Here is an 18,811-nt window from a genome sequence, read left to right as displayed (position 1 = left end):
ACAGTTCCTCCGACCTCTCTGACGAAGGGCTAACGCTCGAAACGTCAGCTTTTAATCTCTTTACGGTGGCCAATTTACGTTATCAACTCAGTTGACAATACTTTATTACCCTGTTATACTCTTTTACCGACGCAGCCCCACAGTTTCTTTAGAAACTTACCCCCTCTATTCATATGCCTGACATACTTTCCTATGAGCGCGAGAATATGGTCATAAAAATTGTGGCATGTGTAAGTCTCAAAGCAAGTTATCTTCTCGTCTGGCACAAGAATGTAATAATTCTAAAATCACCTAACTTCAGTCTCTTACTATAATTGGATTAACTTCAAACCGGATGATCTCGATAATAACAAGTATATTCATTCCAATATATTTTTCCCTACAGTCCATGTGCCAGAGTTGATAGGAGTTCCTCGGAACCAAAGTACTGATATAGGGGCAAATGTAACTTTCAACTGCATTGCCACAGGTCTTCTTGCGCCAAGCATCTCATGGATCAAAAACAGTGATTCATTTGCCTTACAATCCAACCTAAGGGACGACAAAAGCACGCAAAGTCAGTTGGTTATTACAAGAGTAAAGGAGGAAGATTTCGGCAAATATCAATGTGAGGCAAAAGGCAGCGGTGATAAGAATGTCTTTGCCGGCTTTTTTAGCCCCGAAAGTTTCAGGTTAGAAATTCATATGCATTGTAGTCATTCTCATAGCTATTCACCCACATGTCTCTCAAACGACTGTATGCCTTGGAAATATTGTTGTTATTCGTGCACTTGTATATGGTCATGCATATCACACTCATGAGCCCAACCCTAAACGATCCATTTACTTGCAAGTTACCTTTCACTTGGTGGCAGAGAATCCATCAGGTGACACAAAGGCCTAAGATGTATAGAAAACTAGGTGTCAGATTTGATTCTGTAACTTTGATGCTCTGGAATGCAAAAGTGTTTTCTGAAACATCGCCTCCACAAGCAACAGTAGCTCATAACTTTATACACACGTAAGCTCAAAAGCGAAATATGTATGTTTTAAAACTTCGTACATTTCCTAGTCGTGTTATAGCAGGAATCACCAGAAACCCGCAACGGACACACAAGGAGTGTAAAATGTTCACATTTCGGAATATTTAGCGCTGTAAGTCAACCATAGTTGGTTTCCCAAACTATTCCGTATAACGTCTAAAGTCAACGGTTCCTCGCGAAAAATAGGCCAGAGAAAGGCACTTAACAATTAATTAAGTATTATTGTCAAATATGAAGCTAAGATATATTTAAGGAGGCTCCACTGGATTTTTTGACGACGCCAGATTTGGGTGCGCCTGAAAAAGAGGTCAACCGAAAAGAAAACACCATGGAAGAGACTGCCAAAAGGAAACAGATGAAGCAACAGATTCGAAAACTTTCGCACGCTCAGATATAGACATTGGCAAAGTTCTATTTCAACACGTTATAATTACGATAAAGAAAATGGGGATCTTTCGAGGAAGACTGATCGCGTTTCTTTAGATGGAATCTCTTAAGATTTGCTGGACCGTTAAACATATTTGTGCCCTCTCCAGTGCCTGTTGATAAGAGAAATTCGTATGACCAAATTTGAGAAAGAGGAAGAAAACACAAAATTGCAAATAGCGATGAAATTGCCTCTTTCACATCTATTTTTTCGGCTTTTAAATGATCGGTAGGACAATTTTCACATATTTTTAAAATTTTGGGAAATTTACCGAAGCAAACTGAAGAAAATTAAAGCCAAATTATCACTGGTGAGCGCCTCTCTTCGTGGAACCTTAGCTTCACAACGAAAATCATTTTGATAATATTTGCTACAGTGAGTTGATAACGTAAATTGTGCCTGAAACGCGTATATAGTCTTTCGGCTGGCTGACCACAGTGCTATTGTATAACATCGTCTCTTCAAAGTATAAAAAGTCACTAGGTGAGAAATTGAGAAACGTGTAGGACGAATTTCAATGAATTTCAAAGGTGAATCATTTAGATAAGAAACCATTTCTATGATCAGTTTGTCTTTGATTTATTCCCTGTTCAGGACAACTCTTGATTGCCTCACCTTGAAAATCAATGATCTTGTTTGCGTAACTGATCTAAATTAGGAAGAATCCACACTATGTTACAAAATCGGACACAGACACACAAGGAGTGTAAAATGTTCACATTTCGGAATATTTAGCGTTGTAAATCAACCATAGTTGGTTTCCCAAACTATTCCGTATAACGTATAAAGTCAACGGTTCCTCGCGAAGCCAAACACCGCGTAACACAATGCGTAACGCTTTCGTGAAAAAATCTATAAGTGTCCGAGAATTAATCTTTCGTCTTTTCGAGAAGTGAGCTTGGGACGCCACTGCTCAAACTCCTTAATTGCAAGCGCAACAGCAACCTCAAGAAACCTCACCCCAGCACCCCGGGGTTGTAAGATTGCATATAAATGCGTTTTATTTTTCGACCACGGCTAGGCGGGTTACCTCACTTACCTGGGGTCCCCTACCTCAATGTAAACAGGCCCTAAATGGAATACTGCGTTTATTAAATTTCCGGTTGCAAAATTCATCAAATTTTAGAGCTTCGATTCAAATCTTTCTCTGCCTCCCCGATTTTTCATTTATATGTCAGGTTTCGCCCCACAGTCGCTCAAAAACTATTTGCATTTGAATGCGATGATCTTTGTTTACAAGGGTTTTTTCCCGCTTACATCTGATAACAGACCTCTGAAGTTTTCTACCTCGGAACTATAAAGGCCCAGAAGGCATTTTATGGACCGCAAGTTTTTCGACTGATTGAAATTAAAGATATATGGCAGTGACCTTCACAAGTTTTTTTTTTTTGTCAGAAAAGTATGGTATTTTCGTCCGCTAATGTAATCATCGCTGATGTTTACATAAGATGGTTAAATTAATCAATCAGCCAATAAACTTTAATTGTTCCCATGGTTGTATTTTTTGATCAGTACGTTAACAATTGAAACGATTCATCGTATTAGGTTTATGCTTTAGACAAATATTTTAAAGTTTACTCGAAAGATAAGTGTTAACTGTCACAAGCTTGGTTATCGTTTATGCGTGGTCCAGCACTTAAAGCCTGGATACACTCGATGCCAAAACTCAACCTCGTTCCCAGACCATGTCCACCATATTGCCTTACTCCAATTAAAATCTGCCACGTGTACCTATCGTGCATACTCCTGCGGTGGAAAAACCAGGCCGAATTTCTGATTCTGGCTCGTTTACGACCAGAATAAAAAATCATCCATACAAATACAAAAAGCTTTAAAGACTTCATTTATTTACTGTACAGCAATTATCTCAACGTTTGCTCAAAACGTTCACAATTGACTTTAAAATAAATCATTTAGAATAGAGTCGACTTAACGTAATTATAGTTAATGTCTCTAGAAAGTTGTTTTTAAATCTAAAACTGACAGCATAATCACATGTAGTTCACCGGTTTAAGCTTCAGCTTTACCAAACAAATTTTGCCTTTTGTTTTCATCAAAAGAATTCATCAAATCAATCACGTTGCCTGATAACCCCCCGAGAACATCATAGAGTCTTGTAAGAGGATCTCGTAAATTATTACATACAAACAATTGTTTCACGACACAAAAAATCTTCCCGAAGAAAAATTGCCGGTTCCGATAAAAGAATGCTCTTGGAAAAGTCTGCTGGTCTGATTTTCATTTCAGATGTTTTGGGGTCGTTGTTTTTAGCTTTAGGGTTTAATTTTGCCCAGTGAATTATGCAATTACTTCCAGAATGAGGACAGATGCCGTTAAGATTTGACTTAACGGTACAAACTCCATCAATGTACAGCTACCACCAGCCTTCCCCCATATTTCCGTGCACAATCATGATCAGCTGGAAATCTATTCCACGTACTAAATAACGTGCCATTATGACCGGAGAGGGAATCTCCAACAGTAGCAGCTGCACAAAAAAAAGAGAGGAATAAAAAGTAAACTTAAGGAGGCTCTGTTGAAGGCCTAAATGTAATAACTGTCCTAAATGTAATAAAGTCCTAAATGTAATAACATTTGGTCCTAAATGTAATAAAGTCCTAAATGTAATAACATTTGGTCCTAAATGTGATAAAGTCCTAAATGTAATAACATTTGGTCCTAAATGTAATAAAGTCCTAAATGTAATAACAGTTGGCCCTAAGTGTAATTAGCCTCCAATGCAATCGTATAACTCCTTCAGTGCATTGTTGTTACGGCGGACATCCCCATTGAGATGTTGAAGTGACAGCTGTTGCACCAAAAACCGCTGACCAGTATACATGTCTCATTACGGGCTCGCTGATACCGATCAGCGTCTTTTTACTTGCGAGACATAAGTCGAGAAGCATTGGCCGCAAACCGTTATACTGATAAAAAAATGGCATCAAATGACAGATGACAAAATAATGAGTACGCTGACCAAAACCTCTTCATATGTCACTGGCTCAGACTCTTAGGTACAATACATTTTGGAAAAATTGGATAACATTATACATGTGTGATCGGTGATGGACTTAACAAGTCATAAACCAAATTACAAACTTGGATAAGGGAGTCCGCTGACTGGTAGGTCGGACAATTTGCAGGCTGGGCTACAAATTTTTTTTTCTTTCCATGCCTGCATAGACCTTCTTAGCATGCACATTTTGTTTACCAATTCGGATCTCGTGACAGCACTCTAGAGGGTTGTTACTTTAAAATTCTCGAATATCTCCCTGAGTATATGAATATGGACAAAATAATTGTTCTCCTCGATAGAACAAAAGTGGGACAATTATGTTCTCCTGATCTTGAAATGCCTGCAACAAATCCGACAAACGAATAAGGTATTGCATGTGTCTCCATCGAATCATATACTCAGTGACTTACATTTAACAGGTGTAAATGCAAAGAAGTTACTGACCAGTACATCATCACAAATCACCGGCTCAGATTGCCAATCACAAAACAGACACTTAACAAAAATCTGGTGCATGTCATGAACGAGCTCACTGATGCAAAATTTTTGAGCTTCAAAATTAAAAGGAACGGAAAAAGGTTCCTATGGAAGAGGTAGTACTGCAATTCGAAATAAGCAACAGGTCTTTTTAGCGCATACTTGTTGCTCGATTACGTTTTATATAAGGCCGGAAACAGTCACACAAGTGATTTATAATGAACATTAAAAATGGTTGTTTATGTTGAAGGCTGTAAATGATGTCCCGGTCCCCAAAAACTCACGCAAAAATTTGTTCCCTTGCTTTCTCCGAGATGTGAGTACAACTAATCGTGTGAGCCGTTTTTTAACGGTATACTAATTGATTTAAAGAATTAAAAAAACGGACTTTTCTTCTACTGAATTAGCACTATGAGAATAACATGCACGTAAAGCGCTTAACTTTCCAGTTTCAAAATAACTGGAAGTAACACAAAGATTTGCAACGTTGAATCGATTGGTTGAACTGAGTGTGGAAAAATTCTTGAGTGCGGATCCGACTGATAAACATTTCACGAGCCTGTGAAATATTCCGGCAGTTTTCTTTAAGATCTAGATCGAATGTGGAACGCTAGTGCTTGCATTGATTCAACATGAGATTTATTGTTTTAGCTGTTATGATTTTAGCATTACTAGCATCATTGTGGGATAGGTCTGTGGCCCATAAAGATCGTGAAAACTTCGAAGGGAATCGGAAACCCTCTGTTTTAGCAGACGACGTTCATGAAGCACTGCTTGACCTTGTTGAAGGCAAGGCACAACCACCGGTGAAAGAACGGACGAGAGCAATGCGTGCAGCTGCTGTGCGATACTGGAGAGCCGGCGGAAAGATATCAGTGAAAGCAGACCATGGTGATAAGGCACTTTATTACGAGGGGCGGCGACTGTTAAAATCATCAGAGGTTAACAAAGTAGTGGTTGAGGAATTTGAAAAGACGAAAGGATCTGGTGCGGTGAAGTTGGCTTGCTCACTGAGGGACAACTTTATAGGAGTAAGTCGAGCTAAAATACAAACCATTCTAAACACGGACAAAAGTCATTATCGCCGAAATGCTAAGTTTCTTAATAAGGCGAAGCTGAAACCTATCAGAGCCAGAGATGTTCATGTTAGGCACCAAATAGATTTGATGGATATGAGCAAAAGAGAATCCGTGAAGATGAATGGACATTTTTACAGATACGTTCTAACAGTGATTGATGTTTTCAGCCGTTTCCTTTGGCTTCGTCCTTTGGAAAGCAAATCAAGCCAGGTTATTGCAAGTGAATTGGAATCTATTTATATGGAACATGGATCGCCAGAAATAATAAAGTGCGACCATGGAGGGGAGTTCAAGAAAGCTTTGAAATTACTTTGCGATCACATGAATATAAAATTGATTTACAGTCGCCCGCGCCATCCCCAATCACAAGGCAAGGTGGAACGTTGCCACAGGACACTAAGATCCAAGATGGAATATGACCTTCAAAAAATGGGTCAAGACGGTGTAAACTGGGCGAAACAGCTCCCTCTTTATCAAAGAATTCTAAATAACGACCCTAAGGAAGTAATAGCTTACAAAACACCATTCGAAATATACTTTGCACGAAAGTGCAACGCCTTTAGAGAGAGCAGATTACAAGACGAAATCCTTCCTAGCGCTGGGAGGGTTCGCCCAACTAACAATGACCGTAATCGGCGTTCCCGGCAAACTTTGAAATTACGAAAGCAAGCAAAAAGAGCCACGAGCAGATGTGACAAGCGGATGCAGCGAGAATAACTTCGCTTAAATCTGCCCTCGGTTTACAGCATCGGAGAAAAAGTGTATATACGTTTGAGAGGGAAACCATCGAATAAACGGCATGTGACGGAGGGTTGTATCGAGAAACGTAAGATCAAGTTGCATACCTATAAGGTTTCATACACCTCACCGCTTTCAGGAAAGGAAGAAAGGAAATGGGTCACCGTGGACGATATCACAAGCATAACACTAGAGCGAGAAAAACAGAAACAAAAATGCGCCAAGCTGTCTAAAAAGAAAAAAAATTGACCACTACAAAAAGTATTACATACCTATGAGAAGAGACGATTATGCAAAGGCTATTGAAGATCAGGGTTTTAAATTGGTCTACAATCCTCTTGGAGATGGCAATTGCCAATTTGCTGCACTATCGCATCAGGCAAAGAGACTAGGCATTTTGAGATCTCCTGAAACCATGAGGAAAGAAATAGTAGAGTACTTAAAAAGTAATCCGTACGATAGCGATGGCTTCCCACTTTTGGAGCATTTGGCAGATGATGAGTTCGCTTGCTGGGACGATTATATAACTCATATGGCGCGAGATGGGACCTATGGGGATCAGATTACGCTTTATGCAGCAGCAAACTTGTATAATATCGATATCCAAATAGTTTCCTCTCTAGGAGTTGGTGGGCAGCATGTGTTCAGTCCGTCAGCAAGTGTTTCAGCAGCTACCGTGTACCTTGGACATCTTGCTGAGAACCAAGGCGAACACTATGTGAGCTTGGAACAAGTTGCGGATCACAACGACGCTAGTGAAAAAGAATACGATGAAAATGACCCAGGAGAAGGAGAAATTCCCGAGGATTATGCGAATGAAATGCACATAGAGCAGGACGTCGTTGATTTTGAAATGGATGACTCTGACGCAAAAACTGGACTTGACAGTATCGTCGGCATTGGTGACGACACGGACATTGCTACAGATACAGCTAAGGGACTTACTCATGGAAGCCGAACAAACGAGACAGAGTATGAATTGCAAAATGAAGTCGACAATGGTATAGCGAATGATGGTGATAAGCTGATGGAGGTTCAGTTTGTTTCAGATGTAGACATCGACTTATTTGCGGCGAGAGGAGATGACGAATGTCACATTGGAAAACTTCCCAATGAAGTTTTAGAAAAAATCTTAGAAATAGTGTTAGCGTCATCGGCCATCCTGTTTGCTGGTAATGCATGCCACACATACCAAACATTACGTAAAGTTAATACACGATTCAGGGCGTCGGTGCAACGTCTGAAACGATTTCTACCAAGGCTTCATGTTTCTGGTGGATTGAAGTCTTGTTTAATCAGCGCTCGAAGCCTTCTAAAAAAGTATGGTCCTTTAAGCGGTCTATTGATCGAGCTGAAGAAAATCATTTCTAGTCCAAAGTGGGCTAATGCTTGGCTGGAAGTTCAAGTGGATGAACTCGATTGGTACGTAATCATTGGAATTTTTTGGAAGAGAAATTGACGGCAATTGATGATAAACTAGCATGCTATTGTTGATGTTATCGTTCGTGTTAAAGTCGTTAGTAGTGATGCACCATTTTAGAGCAGTTTGAATGATTTCGCTGTATCACATGTTAATCCAAAAGTATTATTATCAGTAGTGTTACTGAAATTTTGAACATCAATGTTATTCAGTGTCAAATGATTAATGAAGCATTTGAGTTCATTTATAAGAATGACTATCTTGATTTATTCAATTTTGAACCAAGGATGTTGCATTTCTAGCCATCTATGGCTTCACTCCGCCTCGGTAACAGTTCATGTACCATATGACTATAAGTGGAAACTGTTGAGCTATCTTTTTTCATTCATTTATTTATCTATTCATTTTCTCCCCTCACGACGGGGAGAAGAGATGAAGACAAAAAAATTAAATAAAAACTTGAGATTGACTGCGGTATATATTTTTCCCGATATTTCGGTTCGGGAACTGATGAACCTGTCTTAAGGGGCTAAAGGAAAAAAAAAGAATGGTTCATTAGACCATCAACTGACCATCATGTGTTGAATGCTGTAACTCAAGAGTTCAATTTGACGCTCGCGTGGAAAAAAAGCCACATGTCGAGACCTGTGATCGTGAAATGGGATAAGATATGATTGGTCAGTAGATATCTAGCTCTGTAAGTCACACGATGGTCGGTTGCTATGTAAATTCCTCCCGTTGCTATCTTAGAGGTCACGTGATGACGCGTTCACGGCTTGAGCTGATTTAAGGCGTCAAGCTAAAGGGCTTTTTTCAGTCGTTTATTTAACATTGGATAAAGCTTACCAACCTTCTTTTTTTCATATTGAATGACTATGGCCTTTCACTTATGGCAGAAGAAAGAAAAAATCAGGTTTTTCGAATGACTTCTCCACGAAACGGCTCGTCTAAGATAGGTACGCTACCGGCTAGCAACGGGTTTACAGAAGCCAATACGTCAACACAACCGCTGTGATTTCTGTATTTCTAGAGTCCTGGTACTGAGAGAACAATTTTTTACTTAGGGGGCTCCACTGTTAAGACAAACGCAGAACAAAAACGAAGAAAATACACCCAAAATACCTGTCCTCCTCCCTGAAAAGTATAATTTTGACCGTTTAGTTACCGAGCGTGCCATAAATCGAAAGTTGAAAGTGGACTTTGGTGTAAATGGCGTCGTTTTCGCCGATTTCTTCGGAGGAATCCAGGTAAGAAAATGTCCTGTAAACTCGATTTTCTCCGTTGATCAGTTTAGGCCGCCATCTTGAATTTCCTCAGGCTCAATGTCGAGTGTTTTATTTCATCTGTAGCCCTGAAGGAGACCGTAAATGTTGCGGAAAAAGCCGAAAATGCAGCAAAGAGACAGGCCATGTGGGCAAATATGATTCGAAACGACAAGTAAATCGTTTCTGGGAAACATCGCCCATTTTTAACATTCATAAGGAGCGCCAAACGCTGCAAGACAACTTTCGCCATCTTCAAGTCCAAGAAGATGCTTTATCCAAGAAGGAGCAAGATATCTTGGCTTTACAAAGGGAGACAGATTCTCTAGTGGAGGAATCAGGTTAGTTTCCTACTTGTAAGTGGGTTAGTTGCGGCAAGATAAACGGAATTGATTATTATTTATTCATTTATTTGCCGTTTTGGAATTGTCATTATTTTGATGATGATTCCCTATCCTTGTTTATAGAAAGAGCTCTGCAAAAATCAAAAGGAGAGAAAGAGACACTAGACAAAGAAATAAGTGAAGCAGAGGAGACACTGAGAGAACTAAAGGAGGCATATGAGAAAGTGAAAAAGCTGTTGGGGCAAGAGGAATATTCCCGAAGACGAAGGAGTGCTGCTAGCACATCATATGAAATGATTAATGATTATAAGTCGAGCACTAGATATAGGAGAAGGGAAGAAACTAAAAACATTTTAGAATTTATTCATGGGGGTTTTGAAGCTTCATTGTATGGGGCATGGGATTTTTTGGCTGCCAATGCAAGTAATGAAACCATGACCAAATTAATGAGTAGTTATAAGAGGGGCCGATTTCTTCAGGGTATTTTTGAGAGAGCCATTAATGATTTTCAGAAGTCAGAAGAAGTACTGAAACAGTCTGTGGCACTTAAATATCAGAGTTATTTGTCTAGAAGAAAGTATAATCTTGTCTGTAAAACACAAAGTTCATTTTTTAATGCTGAAAAAGAAGTCTGGCTGCCACGTAACATTAAATGTCTTGGAGTTGACTTAAGGTTACCCAAGCTCAGCTTCTCAGATGACAATGTTGACAAGTTTGTGAAAAGTTTAGACATTGGTCATGTCACACAGATCCCAGGGGTATCAGGTGTTTCTCGCACAGTCACTGGCCTGGTGTTTATGATTATTGATTTGCACTTGAGAGTTCCCCATCTTTCTCGCAAACTTGTCTGGTTCAATGAAAATGAAAATCATTTTATTTTTCAGTTCTCAGATGATGGAGTTCCTGAAACAAATGAGCTGACAATGTCAATAGGAAGTATGGTGTGCTGGAACTTTGGAGATCAGGTATGAAGTAGGGACTTCCAGTACCTCCTCCACTGTGTAAGTGTAAAAGAGAAAGATCAAATAATGCATGACCTCTGGAAGCAGCACACTGAAGAGATGAAAATGTTGGAAGGTAATGTTTTGACTGTTTGTGACAAGGAGTGCACTGTTGAATTTCAGCCAGGAGCAGACATGTCCTGGCAGAGCTGGGCTGCCAATGAACTCAACCAGGCAGCTACATATCCTTCCCCATATGCAAATGTTCATAAAGGAAACATGAACACTATGGGGGGTAGTATTGGAGTGGGTAAAGATGACACCTGGAAGCCTTACACTATGGAAATGAGAACCTCTAATACTGAGAAGGTAAACAATTTTATCACCTCTCTTCCCCCAAACCTTTCAGAAAAAAATAAAAATTCCAGAAAGTTACAGTTTATGGCTGAAAATGGCATCCGACAGTTAGGTCTACCAAGGATTGGGCATTTTGCAGACAAGTTGAGGCCAGAACCCATGCACTGTGAGATCAATGCCTGGCAGCATTATATTGATCTCCTATATTTAGAGGCAGTAAGAAGAGGAAAGTTTGATCCTTTTGTTTCTGCCCTGGCAGCACCTATAGGGAATAGAGATGGAGATGTTAAGGAGGGACAACCCCAAAAGACTCTTTTGAGGGTTTCTGATATAGACAGTGTTGGGGAGCGTGCCAGAAAGCAAGAAATGTTACAGAAATCAGAGGAGGACCTAAAACAATACCTGCAGAAGACAGGTTTTCCTCATGTAAGGCATGCAACAGGTGAGGGGGGGTGTGGACTGGGATACTTAGCTTCAAGAGTAAAAGAACATTTTAGTGATGAAACTAACAGGTATAACAAATTACCAGTTAGGCTTATTGGCAATCAAGCTATTGCATTGGCTCGATATTACTACCGTTTAGTTGACACTTTAGAATATGAAGATGAAACAGAGGCTCAAACAATCCAACGACTTGCTCTTAGCAAGATAGGTGAGTATCTAAGGAATGCTGGGGGGCTTTTTAATAGAATAGAGACCAATTCTGCTCAGGTTGCAGAACTGAAAGAAATGTGTAGTATGTATTTTAACCTGATGTCTTTGTTTTTTTCATCCAGTGTTAATGTCACAACATGGACAATTGGATATGCCATTCCCTATCATGCAAATTTGCTGTTTACAAGGTATGGGGTGGGCTATGGCATTGTCTCTTTGCAGGCTAAAGAGGCCAAACATTCTGGTGTGAAGGAAGATTTGACCTTAACTAACCGGTCAAATGTAAGTACTGTCACTGGTAAATGGTGGCAAGTAATGCGAAGTAATTATGTTCGCTCATTTTACCTCCCAGAACATCAACCAATGCCCTCTTCTTATACTTCACACTACCAATCACGTTCTCCACCACACTGTCACCAATCAAATGTTTGTAATTGTGGTAGAAATAAAGAAAACGATTTGCTCAGTTGTCAAGTTTGTTTCTCCAGTATTAACCTTGTGACTTGTGCAAGCAGCAGAGGTCTGACAGAATCAGTGTTGTGTGCACTAAAACCTGTTGTCTGTAAACAGTGCAATACTCGCTTTTCTGATAACCTGTCATTATTGTCTCATTTAAAGTTCTGCAATGCCACTGAGGTAAGAAAGGTAGCTATACAGCCAACTTTGATGACAGTACCTAGTTTAAAGGAAGCTTTACGAAGTAGAGGATTAAGCACTGCAGGTACTAAGGAAATTCTAATTAAGCGCCTTGAAGGTGCATTGGCTGGGGAGGGGTAGTTGAATTATTTTTTTAATCAACAGTTTAAATCTCTCAAAATATTTGATTTTCAAGTTATTTTTCTTGGCCAAGTTGGTGCTCAATAAGGCATACTTGTTATGAGAATGATAACTAGGCTCTCAACAAATTCTGTGTACCAGTAATGTGAGTAATATACCTACTTCATAAGAAAAATATATTTAAATTGGTGCAAAGTTTTTTAAATTAGCTATGTTTGTCAGAGAGGTTAAACCTGTCCAAATGCAAAAGTACTGTTGTCACTGATATCACTTGGTATGCACTGATACATTACATTTAAAACTTTATAAACCCATTATTTTTTTTACCAACTTGCATTTTAGAGGCAGGGTTTCTGCTCTAATGAATTTATGGAATTTTGTACTTAAAGGTTTGGCCACTTAAGCCTTTACATGCTAACAACAGCATGAATATTCTCTATACGGTTCTCAATATATTTTACAAGGTGTTGACAAGGAGAATTTGCTAAATAATCAAGAGCTTCATTAGTTAATAATTATTTCCCTCATTCTTGTGACCTTGTGTTTAATTTGGGGTTAATATTGTAAGAAGAACTTAGATTCTAGACAATTTTGTACTTAAAGGTTTGGCCACTTAAGCCTTTACATGCTAACAACAGCATGAATATTCTCTATACTGTTCTCAATATATTTTACAAGGTGTTGACAAGGAGAATTTGCTAAATAATCAAGAGCTTCATTAGTTAATAATTATTTCCCTCATTCTTGTGACCTTATGTTTAATTTGGGGTTAATATTGTAAGAAGAACTTAGATTCTAGACAATTTTGTACTTAAAGGTTTGGCCACTTAAGCCTTTACATGCTAACAACAGCATGAATATTCTCTATACTGTTCTCAATATATTTTACAAGGTGTTGACAAGGAGAATTTGCTAAATAATCAAGAGCTTCATTAGTTAATAATTATTTCCCTCATTCTTGTGACCTTATGTTTAATTTGGGGTTAATATTGTAAGAACTTAGATTCTAGACATTGTAAGGGGTCAAAGGGTCAATAACTAGTGACCCAGCATTTTGCTTATGTGGACACAATACATTTGTTTTATTAATGGATTTGTCTCAAATAAAAGGTAAACGAATTTGCAGCTTGATAGTTTTAAGCGTAAGATGAAGTATACACAGATAAATGAAATTTGTATCTAAAAGGAGTAATTCTGTACACTGAAAGATAATTTCATAAATGAGTCAGACATCATTGTTAGTCAAATAATAAAAAAAGCTTTCAGCTATTATGGTTAGGTAAAACCATAATTCTATTTATTCACTCCAATGTATTACAGTCTACAAGATACGAAGATTAAATTTTAAAATATCTGCTTGTATTAAAAACATGTTTCCTTTAGAACTTTGTTTCAGATTACATTCAAGGTTGTCATTCTTTTGATGTATGAAGTTTCGTGACAAGGTCTAACAAAACATTAGCAAGTCCTACTGTTAATTAACTGTCAAGCTAGATAGTGTTCAAATTCAATAGCTTTTGCAAATTGGAGTCCTTTGCAAATCCTTCTCGATCATAGCGCTGCACGCAAAATGTGGTTACTACCCTTTGTTGTTTTGTTGAATAAACCATTTGCAGCGGCGTAGTTGGTGTTACAACAACAATTGACTTGCCGCTGTAACTTTGAAGCACGCGACCATCCTCGGGGATTTTCTCGAAGTGCCGCTTCTTGAGAAAATTCTCTCCTTTAAATCTCGCGGGAGACCAAATTTTTTCTGCAGTGTCGAGCCTTTGGAAAGTTAGCGTTATTCTCTCACCATTCTTGGTTGTGTCCGCGCTTCCCCCGTAGCCTTGTACTAAAACCCAGATATGTTTAAAGATTTGAAATGGCATAAAGAGAGTGATGGGCGCCATAAGACCGGTCATTCTAGAGCGAGCGAGCTTCGCATTAATAGAGAGCCCGATCTCCTTTAGGAAGCCATCCACCAAGGGACCTACAAGCTCCAACTTGTTGCCTGTGAGCTCTTCCAACACGGGATCAAGGTCTCATCCCGTAATTAGGTTTATTTTCTGCGAAACGAACCCTCCTCAACCATTCTTTCTCCGCAGAGAACTTCATCTCTACGGAGTTGGTATTCCAAAACCGGTCTCCTCTCTCTGTTTCATCCTCCATGCCGAAGTGCCTTAAACAGAGTTTGTTTGATGTGCTCGCGCTGTTATTATTTGCCGCCATTTTTGAATAGGCCTTTACTTTTCGTGCCAACTGCCGCTGATGATTTCTGCGCCAGCGCGCATCAGAGTTGCGGGAGGAAAACCCATGGCAACCGACCATCGTGTCACTTTATCATATAGCTAGCAGCGCCCGCGGGCAAGATGAAGTGAATCCTGTGTTCTGATTGGATACCTGAGCGGGCAAGATAATTCCCTCGCCCGTTCGAGATTCCCCGAATTGATACTGCGCAAGAAAACTCACAAAGTTCGTAAATTTTGGACAATGTCGACATATACTTAGAAAAAATTAAACGACCTCTTGGGTTTATTGTACTACAAAAACAGTTGGCTTTCACTCTCGGCTCTCGAAATAAACAAGTCATTCTTGATTCTTATCAAAGCGAAATCTTTTGCTATACAATGAATCCCTTAACGTTTAAGCCAAGAGAATATAAACTCTCTTGCATTGACCAAGCTTGTTCGGTCAAGATGACTGGATATTAGCCTCGTTCTTTTTCTCCTTTTTTTTGGACCAAGACTTCGTCTCAGTCCCTAAAAACGCAAAAACAAATAAAAAACTCGGCCAATATCCAGCCATTTGACCTCACGCTTGGTCAATAACGCATAGGAATATATTTCATGCAGACTCATACAAATCTTGCAAGGGAAGACAGTACAAAAAATGCACTTCCGAGCCCGGAATTTGTCAGACGTATCGGTCAGTGGACTACCTTTTTCTTGTAATGCGGTTCATAAGGTGTTAACTTCAGCACTGATCACACAAGTTATCGTCAAAATCTGTTTCACTTAAGAGTTTGAGCCAATGATATAAAGAGAGCTCTTGGTCAGCGTTCTCATTGTTTTTGCGTCTGTCAATTTGATGCCAAAAGCACATCAGTATAAGGTTTTGTAGACAATGCTTCTCAACCTACGTCTCTAGCATATAAAAAGATGCTGATTAACATCAGCGAGCCCGCAATATGCCATGAGGATTGGTCAGAGGATTCTTTAGTGCAACAGCTGTCACTTTAACATCTCAATGTGGATGTCTGCTATAACAACAGTGCGCTAGCGCAGTTAAACGATTGCATTGGAGGCTTATTACATTTAGGACCAAAAGTTATTACATTTAAGACTTTATTACACTTAGGACCAAATGTTATTACATTTAGGACTTTATTACATTTAGGACAGTTATTACATTTAGGACTTCAACAGGCTCCATAGGGTTTTTGCTCAATGTTGGCGCGCGCACCAGCGCTTTGTTTTTCTAGAAATTTTTTATGTTTTCGCTTTTCTGGGTTGCTAAAAGCTATCAAAAGGGCGATGAGCAACGTTCGGACTATCTTGTGCTGTAGCAAATATTATCAAAATGATTTTCGTTGTGAAGCTAAGGTTCCACGAAGAGAGGCGCTCGCCAGTGATAATTTGGCTTTAATTTTCTTCAGTTTGCTTCGGTAAATTTCCCAAAATTTTAAAAATATGTGAAAATTGTCCTACCAATCATTTAAAAGCCGAAAAAATAGAGGTTAAAGAGGCAATTTCATCGCTATTTGCAATTTTGTGTTTTCCTCCTCTTTCTCAAATTTGGTCATACGAATTTCTCTTATCAACAGGCACTGGAGAGGGCACAAATATGTTTAACGGTCCAGCAAATCTTAAGAGATTCCATCGAAAGAAACGCGATCAGTCTTCCTCGAAAGATCCCCATTTTCTTTATCGTAATTATAACGTGTTGAAATAGAACTTCGCCAATGTCTATATCTGAGCGTGCGAAAGTTTTCGAATCTGTTGCTTCATCTGTTTCCTTTTGGCAGTCTCTTCCATGGTGTTTTCTTTTCGGTTGACCTCTTTTTCAGGCGCACCCAAATCTGGCGTCGTCAAAAAATCCAGTGGAGCCTCCTTAAATATAACTTAGCTTCATATTTGACAATAATACTTAATTAATTGTTAAGTGCCTTTCTCTGGCCTATTTTTCGCGAGGAACCGTTGACTTTAGACGTTATACGGAATAGTTTGGGAAACCAACTATGGTTGACTTACAACGCTAAATATTCCGAAATGTGAACATTTTACACTCCTTGTGTGTCCGTTACGGGTTTCTGGTGATTCCTGCTATAACACGACTAGGAAATGTACAAAGTTTTAAAACATACATGTTTCGCTTTTGAGCTTACGTGTGTATAAAGTTATGAGCTACTGTTGCTTGTGGAGGCGATGTTTCAGAAAACACTTTTGCATTCCAGAGCATCAAAGTTACAGAATCAAATCTGACACCCAGTTTTCTATACATCCTAGGCCTTTGTGTCACCTGATGGATTCTCTGCCACCAAGTGAAAGGTAACTTGCAAGTAAATGGATCGTTTAGGGTTGGGCTCATGAGTGTGATATGCATGACCATATACAAGTGCACGAATAACAACAATATTTCCAAGGCATACAGTCGTTTGAGAGACATGTGGGTGAATAGCTATGAGAATGACTACAATGCATATGAATTTCTAACCTGAAACTTTCGGGGCTAAAAAAGCCGGCAAAGACATTCTTATCACCGCTGTCTTTTGCCTCACATTGATATTTGCCGAAATCTTCCTCCTTTACTCTTGTAATAACCAACTGGCTTTGCGTGCTTTTGTCGTCCCTTGGGTTGGATTGTAAGGCAAATGAATCACTGTTTTTGATCCATGAGATGCTTGGTGCAAGAAGACCTGTGGCAGTGCAGTTGAAAGTTACATTTGCCCCTATATCAGTACTTTGGTTCCGAGGAACTCCTATTAACTCTGACGCATGGACTGTAGGGAAAAATATATTACAATGAATATACTTGTTATTATCGAGATCATCCGGTTTGAAGTTAATCCAATTATAGTAAGAGACTGACGTTAGGTGATTTTAGAATTATTACATTCTTGTGCCAGACGAGAAGATAACTTGCTTTGAGACTTACACATGCCACAATTTTTATGACCATATTCTCGCGCTCATAGGAAAGTATGTCAGGCATATGAATAGAGGGGGTAAGTTTCTAAAGAAACTGTGGGGCTGCGTCGGTAAAAGAGTATAACAGGGTAATAAAGTATTGTCAACTGAGTTGATAACGTAAATTGGCCAAGCTATTGGAATAAGAATAAGAATAAGAATTCCAAAATTTCCGTGAGGGAATGAAGTTGTACGAAGATTCCAACACTTCACTTCCTTTTTAACTCGTGAATTGCGCGCATGCGCAACAGCGAGTTGTAGATATGATGTGGAGAATGGCACTCGCTCGCTCGACTGGTCGATTCCTGTAAACTTTATTTTTTTAATTTAGGCTTTTGAGTGCATTTGATAGTTTTTGGCGTGTAATAAACAAACGAAATGGCGACCTTTATTGCTAAGAATATTGTTGGGGTGAAAAAGAAGCCAATGATGATCTTAAGAGAGGATGTCAGCATCCATCGAACAAATTTGAAATATTGTGGCAAGTCGCCTAAAATTTTTTTTCTCTCTAACTTTCATATTTTGTAGCCCAATATGTTCTAATAATTGTGGTGTAGTTTTTTTTGTGAAAATATCTTTTAGTTTTAGAGAAATGACTTTTTTCGTTCCACCGCTCAAATACAAATTTTCACCGTGAATATTACCCGAGTTGTGTGACCTCATGTGACGAATGTACCAGACCTACGGTATTTCTGTGAACATAATCCTTTGTTATCTCATCTTAACTTTATCCCCTGTCGTTATTGAAGCTGGAAAAGAAATATTTATTTTTTGGTGAATAGTTTGTCCGATATACTTTTCCTATGTCGAAAAGTAGCATCAAAACAAAGACAGTTTTAACAATGACTGATATGACAGAATCTACTGAGCTTGGATGGATGGTTATTAAGTTACTGTAAAAATTTCCAGCTTCAATAACGACAGGTGATTAAGTTTAGGTGATAAAACAAAGGATTATGCTCTCAGAAATACCGCAGGTCTAGTACATTCGTTCGTATTCACGGTGAAAATTTGCATTAGAACATATTGGGCTATAAAATATGAAAGTAGGGGTGAAAACAAATTTGGGGGACTTGCCGCTGTTTGTTTGATATGCTGACATTAGCTCTTATTTCAACAAGCGGCG

The 18,811-nt window shown here is 39.0% G+C and overlaps 1 long non-coding RNA gene and 2 pseudogenes across 3 annotated transcripts; 1 reads left to right on the top strand and 2 right to left on the bottom strand.

Annotated features, from left to right (window-relative positions):
- Positions 1–3,281: 3,281 nt before the first annotated feature.
- LOC149049471 (uncharacterized) lies at positions 3,282–17,501 on the bottom strand. The gene is made up of 2 exons (XR_016183270.1): positions 17,213–17,501; positions 3,282–3,937 (listed from the first exon to the last, which is right to left on the bottom strand). It is a non-coding gene; the product is annotated as an uncharacterized LOC149049471 (long non-coding RNA).
- LOC149049473 (uncharacterized) lies at positions 9,245–12,590 on the top strand (annotated as a pseudogene). Its single transcript, XR_016183264.1, has 3 exons — positions 9,245–9,429; positions 9,532–9,785; positions 9,912–12,590. The product of XR_016183264.1 is annotated as an uncharacterized LOC149049473 (transcript).
- Positions 13,771–14,836, bottom strand: LOC149049472 (uncharacterized; annotated as a pseudogene). Its single transcript, XR_016183262.1, has one exon. The product of XR_016183262.1 is annotated as an uncharacterized LOC149049472 (transcript).
- Positions 17,502–18,811: the final 1,310 nt, after the last annotated feature.

The sequence above is a fragment of the Pocillopora damicornis genome, chromosome 2 (genome assembly GCF_964200805.1).
Source record: "Pocillopora damicornis chromosome 2, jaPocDami1.2, whole genome shotgun sequence".
Lineage (NCBI taxonomy): Eukaryota > Metazoa > Cnidaria > Anthozoa > Scleractinia > Pocilloporidae > Pocillopora > Pocillopora damicornis.
The sequence above is the reverse complement of the archived record's forward strand: the minus strand, read 5'-3'. Positions and strand labels throughout refer to the sequence as shown.